The sequence below is a fragment of the Uloborus diversus genome, chromosome 2 (assembly GCF_026930045.1).
Source record: "Uloborus diversus isolate 005 chromosome 2, Udiv.v.3.1, whole genome shotgun sequence".
NCBI classification, from domain to species: Eukaryota; Metazoa; Arthropoda; class Arachnida; order Araneae; family Uloboridae; genus Uloborus; species Uloborus diversus.
This window is the reverse complement of record NC_072732.1, coordinates 44,240,248-44,260,181: the sequence shown is the minus strand read 5'-3', so window position 1 is coordinate 44,260,181 and position 19,934 is coordinate 44,240,248. Positions and strand designations below refer to the sequence as shown.

The 19,934-nt window shown below is 32.7% G+C and overlaps 1 protein-coding gene across 1 annotated transcript in view; it reads left to right on the top strand.

The window, feature by feature from the left end:
- The first annotated feature begins 242 nt into the window (after nucleotides 1-242).
- LOC129235265 (methylcytosine dioxygenase tet3-like) overlaps nucleotides 243-19,934 on the top strand; it is a 77,144-nt gene continuing 57,452 nt past the window's right edge. The window contains exon 1 of the mRNA XM_054868978.1: nucleotides 243-288. The gene's annotated coding sequence lies outside the window, so the exon portion shown is untranslated. The remainder of the gene's footprint in view (nucleotides 289-19,934) is intronic.

The window sequence follows — 19,934 nt, the reverse complement described above, 5'->3', positions numbered from 1 at the left end:
CTGTTTGTGTTGCTTTCTGGATCTTTTTCTTTGCCGTTTCATTTCTGAGTATTATGTAGTGATTTGTGCTTATCTAATTCTGTTGCTCTCAGTATTAGTAGATATTAGTTATGCACACATAAAAAGTAATATCAAATGCTTTTATAGCAAAACATATTAATGTATGTTTGTTTTTTACAGCTCTTCTCTGAAATATAATTTAACACAAACAACAACATGGGTTCCTTTTTGATGTTTTGTATTCAAGAGCAAAGTATTTGGTTCCAGAAACTCATAGAAAGCCATGATGTAAGTGTGGTACTTGTTAAAAAATGTGAATTATTATCAATTTAATTTTTTAAAAATAAGTTAATTCTTAAATTTTGTATAATTCATTATTCTTTTTCAAATGGTAAGTAACTATTGTTGTTACTCAAATGAAACTTCGTAAATCCGGGTATACAATTAATTGAAGACGACATGACATACACAGGATATAATTCTTAAACATGTCAAGCAACTTAAACGTATAATAATCTTATATAATTAGCTTAGAACTGTAGAACGTATAATAAAGACAATTGAAACAGGAATTCTAAACATTTTCTGTTGCCAGGTTCACTAAACATAATTATAGTAAAAACAGTGTTGCCAAAATATCAAACGAGTTTCAACAACTTTATATCTGAACGAGATTTATTCAAAACAGATGTGCGTCAAGTGACCTAGGTTTTTCTTTTCTGCTCCGAATGTTGCAGTAATTGAGATAGGTGGATTATAATCAGCATAGTAATTTCTGAAAGAAAAGCTGTGGCGATTAGATGTTTAAAAGTTATTTTCAGAAATGCAGGCTTTCTGCCAATACAGCAACTTTTCTTTTTATTGCTCAGATTTTAGTCCAAATCTTTTAACAAAATAATAAAGAAATAGATATTAGCACATTCTGATACAATTTTACATTAGCTACTCCTTAACTACAGTTAAACGACCAACTGTTTGAAAAGTGCGGGAAAAGTTCAATTTCCTATTCGCGAATTTTTTGTATAGTTGGTTACAAGTAAACTTGGGCTCGCCCTAAAAAAAAGGCAATGTAAAGCTTTAAAAGGAGTGTAAGAAAACCAAAAAAGAAAAGCCTGTTACATATTTTATTGATATTAGTACAGAATAACAGGGATAGATAATAGAAATTCTCTAAAACAAACTTATTTTTAAAAAATCACGAAAATGAACTTTTTTTACAGAGATATGATAATTGTTCATTCAAGATCAAAAACATGATTATAAAATTTTGTTTTCTTTCTTTGTGAAAAGTTGATTTGCAAAAAAAACCACGAGAAACGTTCCTGTGATTGTTCTTTGAAAATCTGGAATATATTTAAGAGCTGATTCTTTCTTTTAAATATGCTTTTAGTTGGTATCTTCTACTCTGATATACCACATGGATGAGTTAATCATTGTTTTTAAGTGCAGCGTTTACAGAGATACGCCGTTTCTGTCTATTTTAATTTTTTTTCACACTTTTTCAGGGTGCGGCAATTATGCTGATTCGATGTTTCTTCCAAAAATTACTGTATTCAATTGATTGAGCTTGACCCAACTAGTTATTTATGTATTTATTTATTTATTTTTTTCATTTTTTTGGGACCCTCTTATAAGATAAAGAGCCTGGACACATGCAGCTCCTAGTTTTTAGCAAGGCTCGAAAATGATAGTGCCTGACATGTCCGGGGCATTTAAAAATTCAGATCGGGCATGAATCTTTTACCCTTACATGCCCGGCTAGGCATGTAATTTTTTAATGATGAATATTTCGTCCTAAAACTTTATTGTTTTAGTTAGTTATTATTGTTATTGTTTATTTTCTTGAAAAAGTACCAGAGCTTAAAATTTGTTTCAAACAATACACCGTAAAATCATATCAGGACAAATATAAAATCATCGGACATCATATAAAGCTGTGAAATTATTTTTTTTTTTGTCTAATTAATGCTATACGACAAATTCAAATGTTTTTATTAATTTACAATAGAAAATACTGAGCATGTAAAAATTTTATATGGACATGTATGTTTTAGATAACATGCCGGCAGAGCATGTCAAGTTTTAAAGCTTTTTCTAGCTCTGGTTTTTAGGCTGTTGTTTTCCCTGTCCCCCTCTCCCCCCCCCCCCAAAAAAAACTCACAGATATTTAAGACTCGGTGTGTTTATTGCAACAAAATAACTATTTTACACCTCTCTCATGTTTTGTTTTTTAAGTACAAAAGTGCAATATAATATTGTAAATGCTTTGTTTCTCTGGTATGCATCAAATTAAATTGCAGTTGAACTTGCTTAGAATGAGACCTGATTTAACAGCCATATTCAACAAGCAGTGTTAGAAACAGGGTTTGAAAATATGCAATATTTTAATACATATCTAATATTTTGATATATATCCGATATTTTCTCAATCCAATTCTTTAAATAGAAACTATCTTCAAATCACTTTGTTTATTTTCTTACATTATTATTATAACATATTGTAAACTTAAAGCTAATGTTTCTTTGATTCATTATTCATGTATAAATATACAATTTATGCAAAAAATTAGGTACTTAAAATGCTATTTATGTAAGTGACATTTAAAATCATTTGTGAAATGTGAAAATGTAATGTTGTAAAAGTAAAATATAACATGACATACTGATACAGGCTCTTATTACATTTTATATTAACAGTCATATTAATTTGCTGATTATGTAAATTTATTGGCTCTGTTAAAGTTACAGAAAAACAGCACATTATCATATACATAAATATAAATTGTCATGTAAAATTAAATCAAGAAAAGCTATTTAACACCATATGCTAAATTAGTATACTTTGTTATTGCAATACAGGATGTTCATATGTATTTTAAAACATTTATCTTAAAACTGTTATTTTGCTTCAAATTGTTATTAATTTTAATCGAGTTTTTTAAGTATTTGCATGCTTTACTCATTTTGTCTTTGGCTAGCATTATTAACTTTTTGTTAGCTCATTGTACAAAATGATATAATTCGGTAGTCTGTGCACAGCCTTAAGATATTTTCCTTTTTTCCGACCTAACTTTTAATTTTAACTAGGCAGCTATATTAAAATTGTCACATTAATAATTTTACTAGTCGACCTGTGCAGAACTCCACACTGTATTTCAAATCGTTTCATGTGACATTTCACTCTTTAAAAAATTCAAAGAAAGAACATTATGAAGAAGAATCAAAAGAAGTAAACGAATTAAAGTAAACGGAAAAAAGTAAACTCACAAAAGAAGGCATGTAATTTGAAGACATCAGCAACAAAACCTCTTTAAATACAACATTGTGATAGTATGATTCCGCTCACTTTTTGGTTGTACGTATTTTCAATGCAAACATAAATATCATTAAAAGTGTGACTCAGTAACTCGTGAAAAAGCAGTAATTGTGCATGTGAAAAAACGGGTTTTGGCAAATACAATCCAGCCCATGTGAGCCTCTGACGGGGAAAAAAAGAAACATTAACGAGATATTTATTGGCACGGAATCAAAGTGGCGCCATGATTATCAGAACGACACTCCAACCAACCAAGCAATTGCGCCTTCATTTTCAAATGCTATTCATTGAAAATGCTATTCATTGAAGCAATGTGTAATAAAAGAACAGCAAAAAACAGCTTTTTGCCAAAAAAAAAGCATCTATGTTTTGTCATTAGCCAGCATGATACGCTTTAAAATTATTTGTAAAAGATGGAATTTGATTAAAGACTGAAGAAGATCTTGCGTAGCAATTGAAGCAAACATTCTAGAGAAATAATAAATTAGATTGAAAATAAGTGTTCTTATTTTTGAAAATTGATACAATTTCCCATAGAAGGCTGCTTTAACCGTTACGGTTTCAATGCCAGCACATGTTGTTCTTTTAATTAAACACATAAAATTCAAAACCAAAACCAGTTGAACTGAGTCCGTTTTTTGTGTGATTTTTTCCCCCGCCAAAAGCAGAGGAGTAGAAAATGATTTCTTACTAATGAAGTTGATAATAATTTTAATGTTTTACATCGTATTGGAATAAATAGTTAAAGGTTTTCTGGGTGAAACCCGTAATTTCAGTTTGGCATAGTTATTTTTTCATTTATTTAAAAGGTTGAACACTGCTATTAGAAGAATCTACATTTCAGCATACAATGAAAAAGTTATTCTGCACATCGCATATATTTTATTGCCTTATGTGTGTTATCTGTTGTATGTTATGAGTACATGTAATGCATAACATTAATCTAAATTAGCTATAATGTCAAACATCCCATGCAGGGCCCCAACTGTAGTTCAGCTAGTTTACAACCGAACGCTCTATCAAAAAAACTTATCAATTTAACCGAACAACTAAGTCCAGTGCTTTTAAGCTTTATCTTAAAAAAAAAAGGTTAATTGTAATTTTGTTTCGAAGAAAGCGACGCAAAAAAATTGACAAATTGTATTAGAATTCTGCTTTAAAAAAACAATCTGCATAAGAACTACAGGCTGCATCAAGGTTTTACAACAGCAAGGGGTGTTTCCAAAATATTTATTTTTAGACCGTAGGTCTGTTTTTCGTCATTAGCAGGCCCGATAATCTTTAAAAAGTGGCCTGACTTGTCTAGTCGTCAGATGAGTCTGACTGCAACAGGAAGGTTTGGGTTCGAATCCCGGCTGGAAAATTTGCATACTTTCTCTCTCCTGTCGTTGTCCTCTTTTGTGTGAATGTGTTGTTATGCTGTGAATGGCTGCCTGCCCTATAAACAGGTCCTTTTGGCATGTCTGTATTGTAGAAGTCGGACTTCACACCAAAATATGGTACAGTTGGAAAAGTGAAGCAGCGCACCCCAAATTGCCAGCCTAACTGGCACACGACAACAACAACAACATAAGCTTTAAAATAAAGGGGGATTTTTTGTCAAGAGATAAGAAAGATCTCGAATACCGACAGAAAAATAATCCACAGAAATTTTTATAAGATAAGATATTGAAGAGAAGTGTTTTTATTTTCCAAAATTTATACAATTTTCGATTGCAGGCTGCTTGAACCGTTATGGCTTAGATGGCAGCACGTGTTCATCATTTAATCAAACGGTTAAAATACAAAATCAGTTGAACTAAGATCATTTTTAAGCGTAGCTTTTCGATTGTAGTAAAAATGTGACTGGCTATTTATTTTTTGCGAAAAAAGAAAAAATAATATTTTACCCATCAAGTTCTTAGTATTTTTAATGTTTTACTTCGTATTCTTATAATATTCATAAGTTAACTAAATGAAAAGAGTAATTTTAATTTGGGGTAGTAAGTTTTTTATTTGTATAAAGGATCAAATACTGTCATTAGAGGAAAATACATTTCAGTTTATGATTTTTTTCTGAACAAAATATTACTCCATTGTAATCTGAAATCTTAAACCTGATACTTATATTTTCGCTTACATCATGCTTTAGCTTTCTGACCAGGGTCAAAGCTTAAAGAAGAAAAAACTTACATTTAAGAATTAATTTAGCTACAGGCTGCATCAAGTTTTCGTTACAGATAGGAGCGTTTCCATCACATTTATATTATTACCTCACTGGTGTTGTTTTTTGTTTTTAAGTGTTCATGTAATGCGTGATATTTGTCTAACATTTTGATGCAGATCGTCCGGGTTGGGCCCGAACACTTGTTCTTCTGGTTACCGTTCGAACGCTCTGCGGATCGAGTTATTCAGCTCTGCCAGTCACAGTCAGGCCCGGACTGGCCATAGACTTGACCGGGACTTTTCCCGGTGCGCCCTCTCGAAAGGCGCCCTTCTGTTCTTTTCTTATTTTTCGAAACAATGTTTTAGCAAAATGGAAATAAATTATGTGGAACAAAGAAGTGATTTTGCATGTGAATATTTTCACATGCAAAAGCAATGGTCTTCTTATTTATATAAACGTTCCCTTTTATTGCCCCCAATAAAGGCAATTAGTCCCCTCTCGTTTCGTAAACGGTCTGCTCCCAGAGCATCGTTTGTGGCTTATCTTTTGCTCCAAGTTTCAATTCTGAGGACAAAAGCGGACCCATGGTGTTTCCCCAATAAAAAAGGGATGTGAGGGTGAAATTGACAGCACATATGCACATATCTATGGTCAAGAATACGAGAATGGTTTGATTTATTGACTGTACTTAAGTTGCTGTAAAAGAGCGGATAGCATGACTCCCTGTTCTGCTAACGATCATGAGTGCAATAGAAGCAAGAAGACAAATAATGTTAATTTTTGAAATCTGCGCATTAAAAATTGTGTAATGTCGAAATAAGCCGCATAAAAGCAATAATTTAGTGGATGGATGAACACGATGGCAGAAGTCAGATGTCGTATTTTTTATCACTTCACAAAATAACTTTTAGGACAAGACTGCACGGTGATTCCTAGATTTTGGAGTCATGGCGCCCTTTTTGGAACTAAGATATTCGCATAGCGCCCTTCCCAAAATAAAAGTATGACTTGTAACTGGCAGTCAAAAATAAATACGAGTTGTGTATCTGCATTGAATAGCCCTTATTTATCCTGCAGAGGCTCTGTAAAAAAAAAAAAAAAAGTTTCACAAATAATAAGTCTAAATTAATTGAGAAAAAATAGTTAATTTTCGATGTGGTCCTAGGAGGACTGCAGGGCTCCCCTGGGCACATTTGAGGAATTACTGGACTAAACACAATAAAGATGCCGAAAAATTTTAAAGATAAAACATTTTTCGATTTTAAACTAAGTTTTGTCAATTAAAATCATTACAAGTTCAAGATCTTTGTGTTCAAAACATATTCCAGTTTTTTTAGTTGGATTTAATTCTTTCACTGTCTTTTTAGCCAGATGTGTGTACAAAGGAAGGGGATCATGGTATAACCTTCGGCATTGAAATTGTTAGGAGTAAACTTAAGAGATTTTTTAAATCTCATTTTGGGGGTCAAGTTCTCGGGAGGGGGAGCGCTGCGTTGTATTTGGAGGAGGTTCGTCATTGCCCTGGCGGTGGGGGGTTGTCGCCCTTATGTAAAAGCTACAATACTACCTTAAAAATATTAATATTTGAATTCCTGCATAAAATCATAATATTATTACATTTTATGCTGCCTTTATATCATTTTGGGAAGTTTTTTAATCTGTGTTTTCCCTCAGATGAAGCTCGATACCGCGCCCCCTACCCCTCGCTATCCTGTTGACTTGTAAAGGTTATTATTGATAAACTTTGCATCAATGAAACAATGCAATTCATTATGAGCGGAACGAAGTTTGAGTTTGAAGAAGGAATGTATAACGATGTTGTTAATAAGTAAAACGCAAAGCTATTACTTGTGACGTCGCGAAAGGGGGGGGGGGGGTCCGCCTCGGGTTTGACTGTCTGGGGGGGGGGTGATACCCAAAGTGGAATTACAAGTTTTTGATAAAAATGAAGCTGAAATGCATTTTTAAGATAATTTGAAAATTTTACAGGGGATAGGCCCGCCCATACCCCAATATTTCCCACCCCACACCATGGAATCAATACGTACTACTATACTCAGAATTAGGTTCATATTGTCAATACTTAGACCTAGTAGTGACCTCTTATAACAGGAAACTGAAAACCCATTAGCTTTCCATGTGTGTAAAATAAGTTCAAAGTAATTACGAGGCCAACAATTTCACAGACCCCCTTACTTTTTTGATCTCTCGACGCACACATCCGTCTTGGGTAAGTTACATAAAAAGCATTCATAGTTTTTATTTGCCTTATGTATATTATCCCACATAAAATTTTGTTTTTCACAAATACAGTTGTTTCTGAAAATTGTAATATTTTCATGTTTACATAGAATTTAAAAACTTTTTTTTTGCGTTTAGAGGGAGAAGGGGGGAGGGGTGACATATCACTAATTACCGCTCCGAGTGTCACCCATGCTAGGTACGCTACTGGTATTACAAATATTAATAAGAGTCAAGAAAGACTATATTAGAAATGTAATGTGAGAAATATCGAAGTAACCTTATTCGTTTTCTATCTGCAGTTAGTTTTTACATATCAGGATAGTATAAAGCCTAAAAAATAAACAGCACTTTTTTTTTTCACAGAATAAAAGCTAAAGATTCTAACCATTAAAGCATTTTATGAGGGTCTTTGGAAGCATTCTTGTACTGTGCAAGAGCTTTTGACTAACTATCTTTTGGTAAGCAGAAAAAAAGGGAGCATACATGTAGACCACACACTTGTTTTATGGCTTTAAATAGCGCTTTTTAAGATGCTTTATATCGATAAGGATCTGCGATGCTTGGGTCCTGGGGGATTCGTAGCAGTGGATTTCTGTTGGACAAGGGAGGACAACTATCATAAATTTTATGCAGTTAGACTACAGAGGTCCAATTGCCGTTACTTACATGAATCGAAGAGTCATTTGGATCAGATTTTTGCATTAGTGAACAAGTAATTTTGAAGCGGCAGCAAAATTGGATATATTAAGTCAAGGATCTTTTCAACAGTAGGTTACTTGTTTCAGTTTTCATTTCCTTTTTATTGCGAAAATATTTTCCTTCATGTATAATCTTAAATTATAGAATTACAATCTATGATTCATAATTAATGGCATTATGATCTATGTGCTGCGAAATGACAAATTGCAAAATTTTCGACAATACATATGGTTAAAAAAACAACGTACTCAGATAAGTTGAAAGGTCTTATGTTATCAATTGAAAACTATTATTTTAAAAAGTAAAAACTACTAAGATCAAGCCTGTCCTTGAACTATTTTTTTTTTTTTCATCGTCCCTCTGTCTTTAATATGATTGGTAGTTTTTATGACGGCTCTGTGTAGGTCGGTCGCGTCAGTTTTCAAAAACAAAATCTGACATTCAAAAAGTTCTCGAAACTTTAAGACAACAATGCAATGAAAATGAATATCAACGTTTAAAATGTTCGTTTTTGCTATATATATACTTAAAAAATATAACACTTTGGACAGCGAGAATTTCTGAAATAAATTTTCAGAAATTAGATCCTGATTTAAGAATGTGGAGGAAAAAATATCATTACGAAAAATTCTCTTGTTTTCTTATGCTAACAAAAAACTTGTAATTTTAATTTTACTTAAAAAAAAAAAGGAATTCTTAAATGAAAAAAGGAGGCAAGGGGAAATTGGACATGGTCAGGAAATTTATTTGTTCTTCTTTTAAACTGAAATCTTTGAGTTTTCTTGCAAAAGTTTTATTGATTAATCAAATCAATTCATTTATTCCTTATAATGGTCACAAAAAAAACAGTAATTTTAAATGTATATCCATACATCAAAAATGATTTCTCAAATAATTTAATTTCAAGCTTTTCCCAATAGTTTCAGTGTTATTAAAATGATATTATTTATTACGTATTGCAAAAAGGCGATCAGGTGCACTGGATGAGTTAGAGTTCGATTGGTTGTATTTTCCTCCAAGATATTTGCTATGACATGATCATGTTACTAATAAATAAATATAGGATTTGAAAAAAAAATCAGACTTTAAAAATAGATTTTAAGGACTCTAGATATTACTTATGTTTTATTTATAAAAAATATGTCTTGCAAACATTAAGAAAAAAAACATGACATTTTAACTCATTTTCATGGTAGCAGTTACTTTATAGCATACATAAGCCAATTTCATTACAAATGCATAATTCGTATAAAATTTGACATTTGAGATGTGAGATGCAAAAAAAAAAAGCAAAACAAAACAAGCAATACTATAAGTACAAAACAAATGCGTAAACATAATTCGAATACTCTTTTGATTTTGAGGACTGAAATCAATTAATCACTAATATCATGTCTCATGTTATATCCGCACTAAATTCTTCATCTTAATTACTCTTTATTAATTTTCATTTTCGATAAATTATAATATTTCTTGATTTACCCAATTTGTAAAATCAAGTTTCCCCTTCATGACTGAATTCCTTTTTTGTATTGCTATTCATCCAAAAACATACCTTTTTTTTAAAGTACATTTATAGAAACTAGTAACGGCCTGATATTCATTACCACTCGCTCCTACTCTCAAAATAATTGCATAACTAAAATGCTTTAAAAGAGCACCATGCAGAGATGCAAAGATTTTTAACAATCCAAAGAAAAAAAATTACTTATGAAATGATATTTTTAATTTATTCTTTTTGAGTTTTGAACTTTAGCACAATAAAGTGGAAAAAAAAATAGTTTAAAACAGTCTTTGAAAACGGACAACAGTTTGAATTGTCATGTACATACATCTCTTTTTAATTTTAAATTGCAGAAGCATTTTGTCGAAAATGACAAACTAGCATATGCAGGGACAAAACAAAACAAAAAAAAAAAAAAAACTGAGCATGAATATTGATCGCACGGAGAAAACCTCGTCAGCTTAAAGAACCGACAAATTCATGTAATAAAATGATAGCGTCATGTTTTAAAACAACAGCATCTGCTGTTGTTTTAAAACAACCAGTGAAAAAAATTCAATCGACAACACAAAAAAAAAGTATCACTGCAAGAGGTGTTGTTACTTAATGCTATTGAACTAATGAATGATGCATTTCAGAAGAAAGACGAACAAGCAATGAATTTTCGGAAAAAGTTTCTGTTGAGAAACATTTAGCAAAACTTCTCATTCTTCAAAATTAAAAATTATTCCCCCAACCGCCCCCGCGACGTTATTCAAATTTTCAGGGTGTATTTTGGTGGTCTTTCCTCTCTTTTTTTAGGGGAGTTTCTTTCTAGGGGGTAATCATTAATATTTAAGGGGATGTACCAACACTCTTTGGGGGGGGGGGGTCTCTTCTACTATTTTTGAACTTGCAAAAAATGACTTCTCGTTTAGACATTTTCAGCAAAATAAAAGGGCTTTATTTGCTTCTCAATGATTTTTTATCCTTTTAAAATGGTCGCACTAAATTTTAATTTCTTAGATATTATGGAGGCTCAGTCGGCGCCCTTCAACTCAGCTTTCCCGCGCCCTGTCGATCACCCAGTCCGGCCCTGGTCACAGTGCAAGTTAAAGTTATAAATTTAACCGAAAATCTCAGACCGATGCTTTAAAACAGTTTTTTTTAACAGAAAAAAACAGTTTTTAGACTGTGAGTCTATTTTCCGTCATTAGCCAGCACAATAAGCTTTAAAATGAGGGATAAATCAAAGAAATCGATCAAGAATTGAGGAAGATCCGGTGTAGGAACAAATGACAGGCTACAGAAATAATATATAAGAATGAATATTAATAAAAAATTATTAATGTTACATTATTCCATAAAATATCAATAAATAATATAGAGTATTACTTTTGTGGTTATTTTTAGTAATAAATGAATAACATTCATATGGTTAATACAATAACTTATATCGTAGATCAAAAGATAAATATTGAAAATATCAAAATATCATGATATTTTCAAAATAAATATCAGATATATATCACAATATATATCGACTGATGTATATCTGCGAACCCTGGTTAGAAAACAGTAAAAAATCCTACTGCTGCTTCGGACCAGTCAACATGAACATGTACTAGTCCGCGAAAGCACCACTGGTTCACTTTAAATTTAACATTAAATGTGATTGTGCTTAAAATTATTTACTTTGTATGATTATATTTATTAAGTTATTTTAAATATAGATGTTTCATTTTTTGCTAATTGATAAATAAAACAATAAAAAGTTCAAAAATGTAAACATAATATTAAATAACAATGCCATCACATAATATTAAATAGTAATGCAAAACTTAAATAATTTTAATAGTTATGCAGACCTACCGATTTCTTTTCATGGTGGTTCGAAGCAGCATTCACTGCTTTGGGACCAGTCAACCAGCAGCAATTTCAAATACTGAACAAGAAAATTAGGAATACTTGATGGGAACAATGCTAAGTCTATGGGAGTGCAAACTCACTTATCAGCAATATTTTTGTGATTCATAAATTCTCTATTGACTTCAATGCCCAGCTTATGCTTTTTTTGGAAAAATTCCCTTGATATTCAGAAGTCAATCCAAAGTTAGTTATGAATCATAAATCCTGAGAAGAAGCAATGACAGCCCTTTTTTTTAGCCTGCTTTCCCATACAGGTAAAAGAGAGAGAAGAAAAAAATATAAGTACAGATATCTGGATTATTTCTCAACAGGATCTGCCTCAGTCCCAACCGGTTCGGTTTAAATTGAAAAGAAAAAAACCATTCAGCATTCATTTAAATTTTGAGGTCTTGAATTCAAATTATGTTTTTGGTATTCACAAATTGTGATAGGACCCTACTCGTTGAGTTATTACTTTCTTCTATATCTAATATATAGAAGAAAGTATTGGATTCGTGCAAATTTTCGAATTTCGAATTTTGACGGATTCGAACGTTTTGAGGTGTGCTGAGTCCATTTCGACTATTTTTGGAAAATGTCTGTCTGTCTGTGTGTATGTGTGTGTGTGTGTGTGTGTGTGTGTGTGTGTATGTGTGTCATGTCTGTGTGTGACCAGTTTTTTGTGGCCGCTCTACAGCAAAAACTACCGCATGAAATCGAACGAAATTCGGTACATATATGTGCCCCTATGTGAACTTGTGCCCATTGGTTTTTGGCGCGAATTCCTCCAAGGGGGGTGGAGCAATGGGACGTTTTTTGAGTTACGCGTGCTTGCTATTCCTCAGGAAGTAACTGGCGGAATCAAACAAAATTTGGTCCATATGTTGCCATCAACAGGAACAGGTGCTGATTCAATTTTGGTGTCAATAACTCAAACGGGGGTTGAGCTATAGAACGTTTTTTGTCGTCAATTGTGACTGCTGTATCTCAAGAAATAATGAACGGAATGAAAGAAAAATTTATCAAAAAGTAGCCCTTAGTGGGTATAAGAGCTGATTTTATTTTGGTGTCAACAGCTAGAAAGGGAGTAGCGCAATCGCCCGTTCTTTTTTTTTCATTGTGAGTGCCCTATCTCAAGAAGTAATACTACGTTCTGGTTGAAATTTGGAACATATGTTAATCCATATGCAAACAGGCTTTGGTTCAATTTTGACGCCAATCGCTCCAAGAGGTGTTGATTTTTTTTTTTTTTTTTTTTTTTTGCGAATAAAAATAGTTTTATTAATGCAACAATAAGAAAGATAAATCGTAATAGATTGTCGTCTGCGTATTTCTCGTGATTTTAATTGTATGGAAATGATCGGAAATATTATCTCAATGATTTAAAATTTTTAACTGTTGCCATCTTATGTTTGTTAACAAATAAAATATTTATAATTAATTCAAGCAAGGCTTTTAAAATAACTTTCAATGTTCGCTCTTTGCTTTGCTTTTGCAATAATTCAAACATTTGGATGGTCGTCTAGTTTTTGCATGTGTAATTTTGTTTTTGTTGGGAATATTGCATATTGTCAAGCATGGGGAGGGATCAGAAAAAAAAAAGAAAAATATAGAAGAAAGTTTCGTGATGGCCACAACATACTAGTTTGTTTCTACAAATGGAGTGGAATGGAAATAGCCAAGAAATTTGTATCTGTCACATTATGAGTGTGATTTTCTAGAATAAGTAACACGAGGCATTTCCAAAAAACAAAAAGATATTGTTCTTTGGTTGCTACAATATGCGCATGTTAAGCATATGAAAACATGTGCACTTCTTTTTTTTTGAATTAATTTACGCGCCTGAAATTCCAGTTCATGGAAGTGAGAATACCCAATTAGTCCAGTCAATAGGTAGAAAAAAACGGGCTTGCCTTACAAAAAATGGGGTCAAAGATTTTATTTTTTAAATTTGTGTATACTAGTGCCAATATGAAAAAACCAAGTTATCCAACACGAAAGACCTCGGGAGAAGTTTTGGGGGCCGAAAACCCCCCAAAAATTGTGACTTTTTGTAGTATTTTCAAAATATCTCGAAAATGGTTAAAATTACAAAAAAACTTCCAATGCAAATGTTAAAGAGGATTAAATTTCCTTCAACTTTTGTCATTACAACATTTTTGTAGCATGAAAAGCAAGCGAGTTACAGCTTCTTGAAAGTCACACTTTTTCTGAACCCCCTCAGCAAAGTGCGTGAAAGCGCATCGGATAACGGAGGAAAAAAGGAGAAACGCCGGCAGTCTGACCTTGGAAATCATTTGTCTTTCACAGCTGAGGGTAAATGCCTCCGTTCCCTTTAACTTAAACAAAACACCCCCATTCCATCCCCCCTTTTTTTTCTCCAAATGAGATGAATCGACTCAATAGCTACTCATGTTGGTCACTTCAGCGTTTGGGCCAGAGTATGTTTTATCAATTTGTGTGTTCTGTATTACAATTTTTTTCCCTAGAAATGAATACGCCTGACCAAGGTGTTTTATTATTATTATTATTATTATTATTTGCGAAATCAGTTTGCGTGAATGCGAAATAAAGATTGTAAAGGAGAAGGGAATAGAAAATCTTCAAAGATGCAGCGCAAAACGGCAAAATGAAGAACATGAGCGTTTTTTGAAGTTCTTAAAAGAAGTGACAATTCACACTGCCTGTCACAAATGCTATATCAATGAGCAATCAATATCTTCCCTTGAAGTAATGGTTGAACCTAACATGTTAACTAAATTCCTCAAGAAAGATTTCTGGCAAATTATAACAACAAGAATAGTCTTATTCAACTTCTTGAGACATATTTCGAAGAGTGTGGCATTGAAGTCAGGCAGACTCAAGATGATGCCGACTTGCTTACTACTCTTTCAAAGGCAAAAGAAATTGAAAAGTTTGTTATAGTGGGCGAGAGGATGTAGATCTGTTGGTGCTGATGACAGCTTTAGGACAGCCTTTCAGCAACTTGTTCTTTTTAAAACCTGGAAGAGGGAATACTTGTGATGTTTTTTTCCCCACTAAATCTTTTAAGTTTGACCCCAGCAATATTCTTTTCATCCATGCGTTTAGTGGGTGTGATACGACTTCGGCAATCTTTGGCCAAGGCAAAATTAAGTTGTACAAAATAGTTAAAAAAGAAAAAAACTCCTGAAATTAAGGAAGCTATTGAAGTATTTAGGGACCCAATCTGTCATCATGAAGCCTCAGCTGCAGCTGGAGAAAACATTTTGCAAATATTATACACAGGTGACGTAAAGTATTTGAACCTATCTTTGGATACTTTGCAATTTAATCTTTTTATAAAACTAGTACAGGGCTAAGATAAATCTTGCAGGGCTACCTCCAACGTGCGGAGAGGGGGGGGGGGATGCTTCACGTTATCACTCATATCGGTTCTACCACCAAATTCAAAGTTGGGCAACATAATTGATCCAGAGAAGTGGTGTTGGGAATGCAGAACGCAAGGTCTAATGCATGTTGACACGAAAAGAGATTCAGTTACTCAGAATCTTTTGAAGATTGTACCTTAAACCTGCAAGAAAAATTGTACTAGAGCCTGTTCTTGTCACAAGGCAGGTTTAAAATGCTCCAGCACGTGCAAACACTGCAGTGGCACAAATTGTGAAAATGTTGCAGAAATTTCATCTTTGGATGAGACTGCTGAAGAAGATGATTTGTTCCAGGAGCTTTTGGAATTACCGCAACAAGGAGATGAACAATTAAAGGACCACAGCTTCTTTCTACCCCCTACAGATTCTGAACCAGGAGAACCTGGACCTTCAAAACGGCTTCGAAGAAGATAAACAGCGTATTTTGTTGTCCTTTCTCTATTTGCTTTAAGGTCGAATGAATCTCTCTGTAATTTAGATCTGTATTATTCTGTCTGTAATTAATCTGTATTAAGCTTCTACAGTTGGATTTTCATTTTGAAAGGTAATTCTTTTGAGTTTTTCATGCCTCAAAAAGTCAGTTCCTGCAGAATTTTTTCAAAGTGTTCAATACGTATTACTATTGTACCTTTATTTATGCATTATTATGTCTATTGTTTGCTTATTATCACCCTAATATTTATTCATTCACATTTATATTTTCGAATATTGCACTTGTAATAGAATAGATGGTACGAATTATGTGCTTTTAATGAATGAGAAGATTATGTAATTCAATTACAAACTGCAATATAAATCATATGTTATTGGAGTCTGACTGAAGACTACCTCTGTCAGACTAGAAATATTAGTTCGTGAGCGGTGGGGGAGGGTTTATTATTATTATTGTATCAGAGCATAGGATGCATGACTGTGTTGATTGTTTGCTTATTAGCTGCCTAATATTCATTCCTTCACATTAATATTTAAAAATCGCATCTTTGTTTGCAATAATTAGACTAGAATGTACGAATTACATCCCTCAAATGAAGGTATATATTGTGCAATCCAGTTATAAATAGCAATTTATCATCTATTATTGGAGTCTGATGAAGACTACTTCTGTCAGATCAGAAAAGTTACTTCGTGAGCAGTGGGGAAGGTTTTTTTTTCTTTTTTATTATTGCATCGTCGTATGTGCTTTAAATGAATGTGTATATATGTATTTCAGTTTCATAATACATCGTTTGTTTTTGGAGTCTAGTGGGAAGTAATCTGTCAGCCAGAAATGCTACTCTGTGTCCAGCGGGGGGGGGGGGGGGGGGGGGGGGGGGGAGCAAGAAACTCAAACTACTCTAACTGTCGATAAACTCTCTGAAACTAAAGTTTCTCTTCAAGTTCTAATAATTATGACGCCTTGCTTTCGGTGTGAAAGCTTTTTTTTTCGGAGTGGAGGAAAACTGCCTATTTTCAAAGAGCTATAGCAAGCTTGTTATTTGTGCTACAAAAAAGTTGTAAATACAAAAGTTGTAGGAAATTTTATGTTCTTTAAACTTTATATTTAAAACTTTTTTCTAAGTTGAACCATTTCGGAGATATTTTGGAAAAAACAAAAAAAGTCATAAATTTTTGTGGTTTTTCGCCCCCCAAAAGTTCTCCCGGGGTCTTTCGTGTTGGATAACTTGGTTTTTCCATGTCGGCACCAATATGTACAAATTAAAAAAATAAAATCTTTGACCCCATTTTTTGCAAGGTAAAATGTATCTATTGACTGGACTAAATAACCAAACTTGGTTTTTAAGACAAAATCTGTGTTCTTTTTTTTTTTTCATAAAAAATTTCTTACCTTTTTTATGAATGAAAATAAACAAAGGGACTTCCTTGTATTATGAGGAATAAAATGTGATGTCATTACTGCCATCTGTTAATGAGAAATGGCATTTTGTGTTTGGGTAACGGAGGAGAGAATTTTTTGTGTGACATAATTCCTTATCCCCCTCAAAGAACAAAAACACAATATTAAAAAATCAAATATACTTTAAGCAATTAGTATTTTAGACACTTGTGAAAGAAATAATAAATAAATAAATATATCCTTTTAATTAAACAATTTATTAAGCAAATTAAACGGTCGTGACATGCCACGGAGGTGAGAATTCACATGCTGTGAATGAAAAATATATTAAAATAAAAATTTATTTTTGAAAAATCGTTGGCAGGTTTAAATAAATATATTTTTAATGAAATTAAAAGATTTTGTTAAATGGATTGTTCCTTAAAAGTTTTACTGTAAGCGGGAATGTATGACAGAAAAGTTACACTTTTTGAAGATTGACCCATATACAGGGTTCGTACGCTCCTTCAAAACTCCTCCAATACTCCTTCATTTTGGAATTTCTTTTGAAGGGCCCTTCAAACTCCTTCATTTTGGTTTGAACTCCTTCAAAACTCCTTCTTTTTTAGTTCCAGACCACATAATCTTCATTTATGAGGATAACTTAAAATACTTCGATCGACAAATAACGTCGTCACCAAGGGTGATTTGAATGTAATACATGCATTCATTTTTTTTTCTCAGAAAGATGTGATTTACAAATTGATCATAGTTAAGTCAGAAAATTTTAAGGTGAAAATTTTATTAGATGACTAAGACATTTCATAACTGAAGTAAAACACGTTGATGATTCGCTTTTTTTTATGATTACTGTTTTTCCCTCCTCCACACTCTCAGCAGCAAAAGTCAGGTTGTCCAATTATTATTTAAATATTTAAAAATATAAGTAGATGTACTATATTAAGTGATTGTGTTAAAAAAACAATTGTTTAGTAAATCGAAGTTATGATATTGTAAAATGGGTCATCCACAATTGATGTCGTGCCTTGAGGAGGAGACGGGCTCATGAAATTGTGACAAGGGGAAGACAGGGTGACAAAAAGTGACATCACACAGTTATTGTAGCAATAATGTTTATAAAAAATATGACATGTGACAAGTGGCAGAGTTAGTTGAAGTGTGGCACTTTGTGATAAAGGGGAAGGATCAAATATGTTGAAAAAAAGTGTGACATCATTTATGTATATAATAACAGCCCGTTAGTACTCCTTCAAAATCTCATTTTACTCCTTCAAAACTCCTCCAAAACTCCTTCATTTTATTTCTGAAATTGAGTACGAACCCTGAAATTAATATATCATCAATATATTGTAAAATAATATTTCTTATCTTTTTTTATATATATAAAATTATTAGTAATGTAACAATATTAATATAGATTGACAATGCCTCGTTAAAAATAAAAGATAAAAGGAAAATATTTTATGGTTGTTCACTGAATAATGAATTTTTTTTTTAATTTCTGAATTATTTAATTTTGTAACAGTAGCTAAAGAAAAGGAGTAAAATAGCTAAAACTAAAGTAACTCTATTAAAATTAATAAAATTTTAAAGTAATATATTAATCCTAAAATACATATAAACATTACACGTTACAATAATAAATAAACAACCATACTAATATAACATATGTTTTTCAATAAGTACAGCAGCAGATTTTTTTTTGGGGGGGGGGAGAAGGCAAGCCCCTGCCAAAGGAATAAATCATTTTAACTATGTCATGTATTATTTTTGGTTGACTTCACTACAACATAAAGAGTTTACGTACAATCATGTTTGAATTAGGGAGGAAACCAGTTTAGAAGGCTAAAATTTTAGTGTGTTTCATGAATTTTTTGAACAGGAAAGAAATAATCAGAGTTTCAACTTTGGGAACATTTTATTAATATTTTGAAGTACACCTTGTAATTTTTTGAAGTCATTTCCACCAGAATTAATGGAGTTAGAAGCTGCTGTCCATAAGCAGTCGCCATTAGAGCTTGTTGTTGATATGCATTACCGAAGCCGCAATTTTTGTCTGTATTCATTACAATTTTTCTTTCTCCTAAACAACATATGAGGCAGTGAGAAGCAAGGAATGTAAGTGGACATTTTCAAGTTTTGAGTAAAACACGTTTAAAGATAATATCCTGGGTAGGCTTTCATTAAAAATTTTTTTCTAAATCATGCTGTATAGCAGCAACTATCAGGGCTACTGGTACCATCTCTTGCCTCAAGACAGGAGACGTTCACCTACCATATGTACTGGTTATCTCCAAATTTTTAATTTTGGCATTTACATCCCTTTGTTTCTCACTACCTCATATTTCCTAAGAATATAAGCCAAATTGTGATCAAAAAAGTTTAAAATTGCACATTTTTGAGTGCCATTTTAAACTTTTTTAGTGAGGGCTTTTGGGGTGTGCGTACGTTCCAGTTGTGCACTTCCCTTTTGGTTTTCGATCGGGTGTTCTAAAAAGCCTATTTACTCATTTTTTGTGGCTATTAATTACTTATTTCAATGGAAAACTAATATAGCGTCTCAGACTGACGATCATTTGGTGATATATTGCCGAATTGGAGACCATGGAAACAAATATGAGATGGCGAAACCGGTTTTGTTTCATTTTGTTAGATTCCCGCTGAACCGACGGTAATTTTTAATTTTTCGAATATTTGTAATATGAATCACAGTAATGCAGTCTTTTCTGTATCGCTTCGGCAGAACTACAAGTTTGGGGCCCGTCGAAATACATTTTGGGGCACTATTTCTCTATCACAGAAGTTGTACAACATGTATCATAAGCATTTTTCTAACTCCTATACGGTGTCCCTACGCCTTTGGGGCCTATCGCGCAATTGCAACATTTGCTATA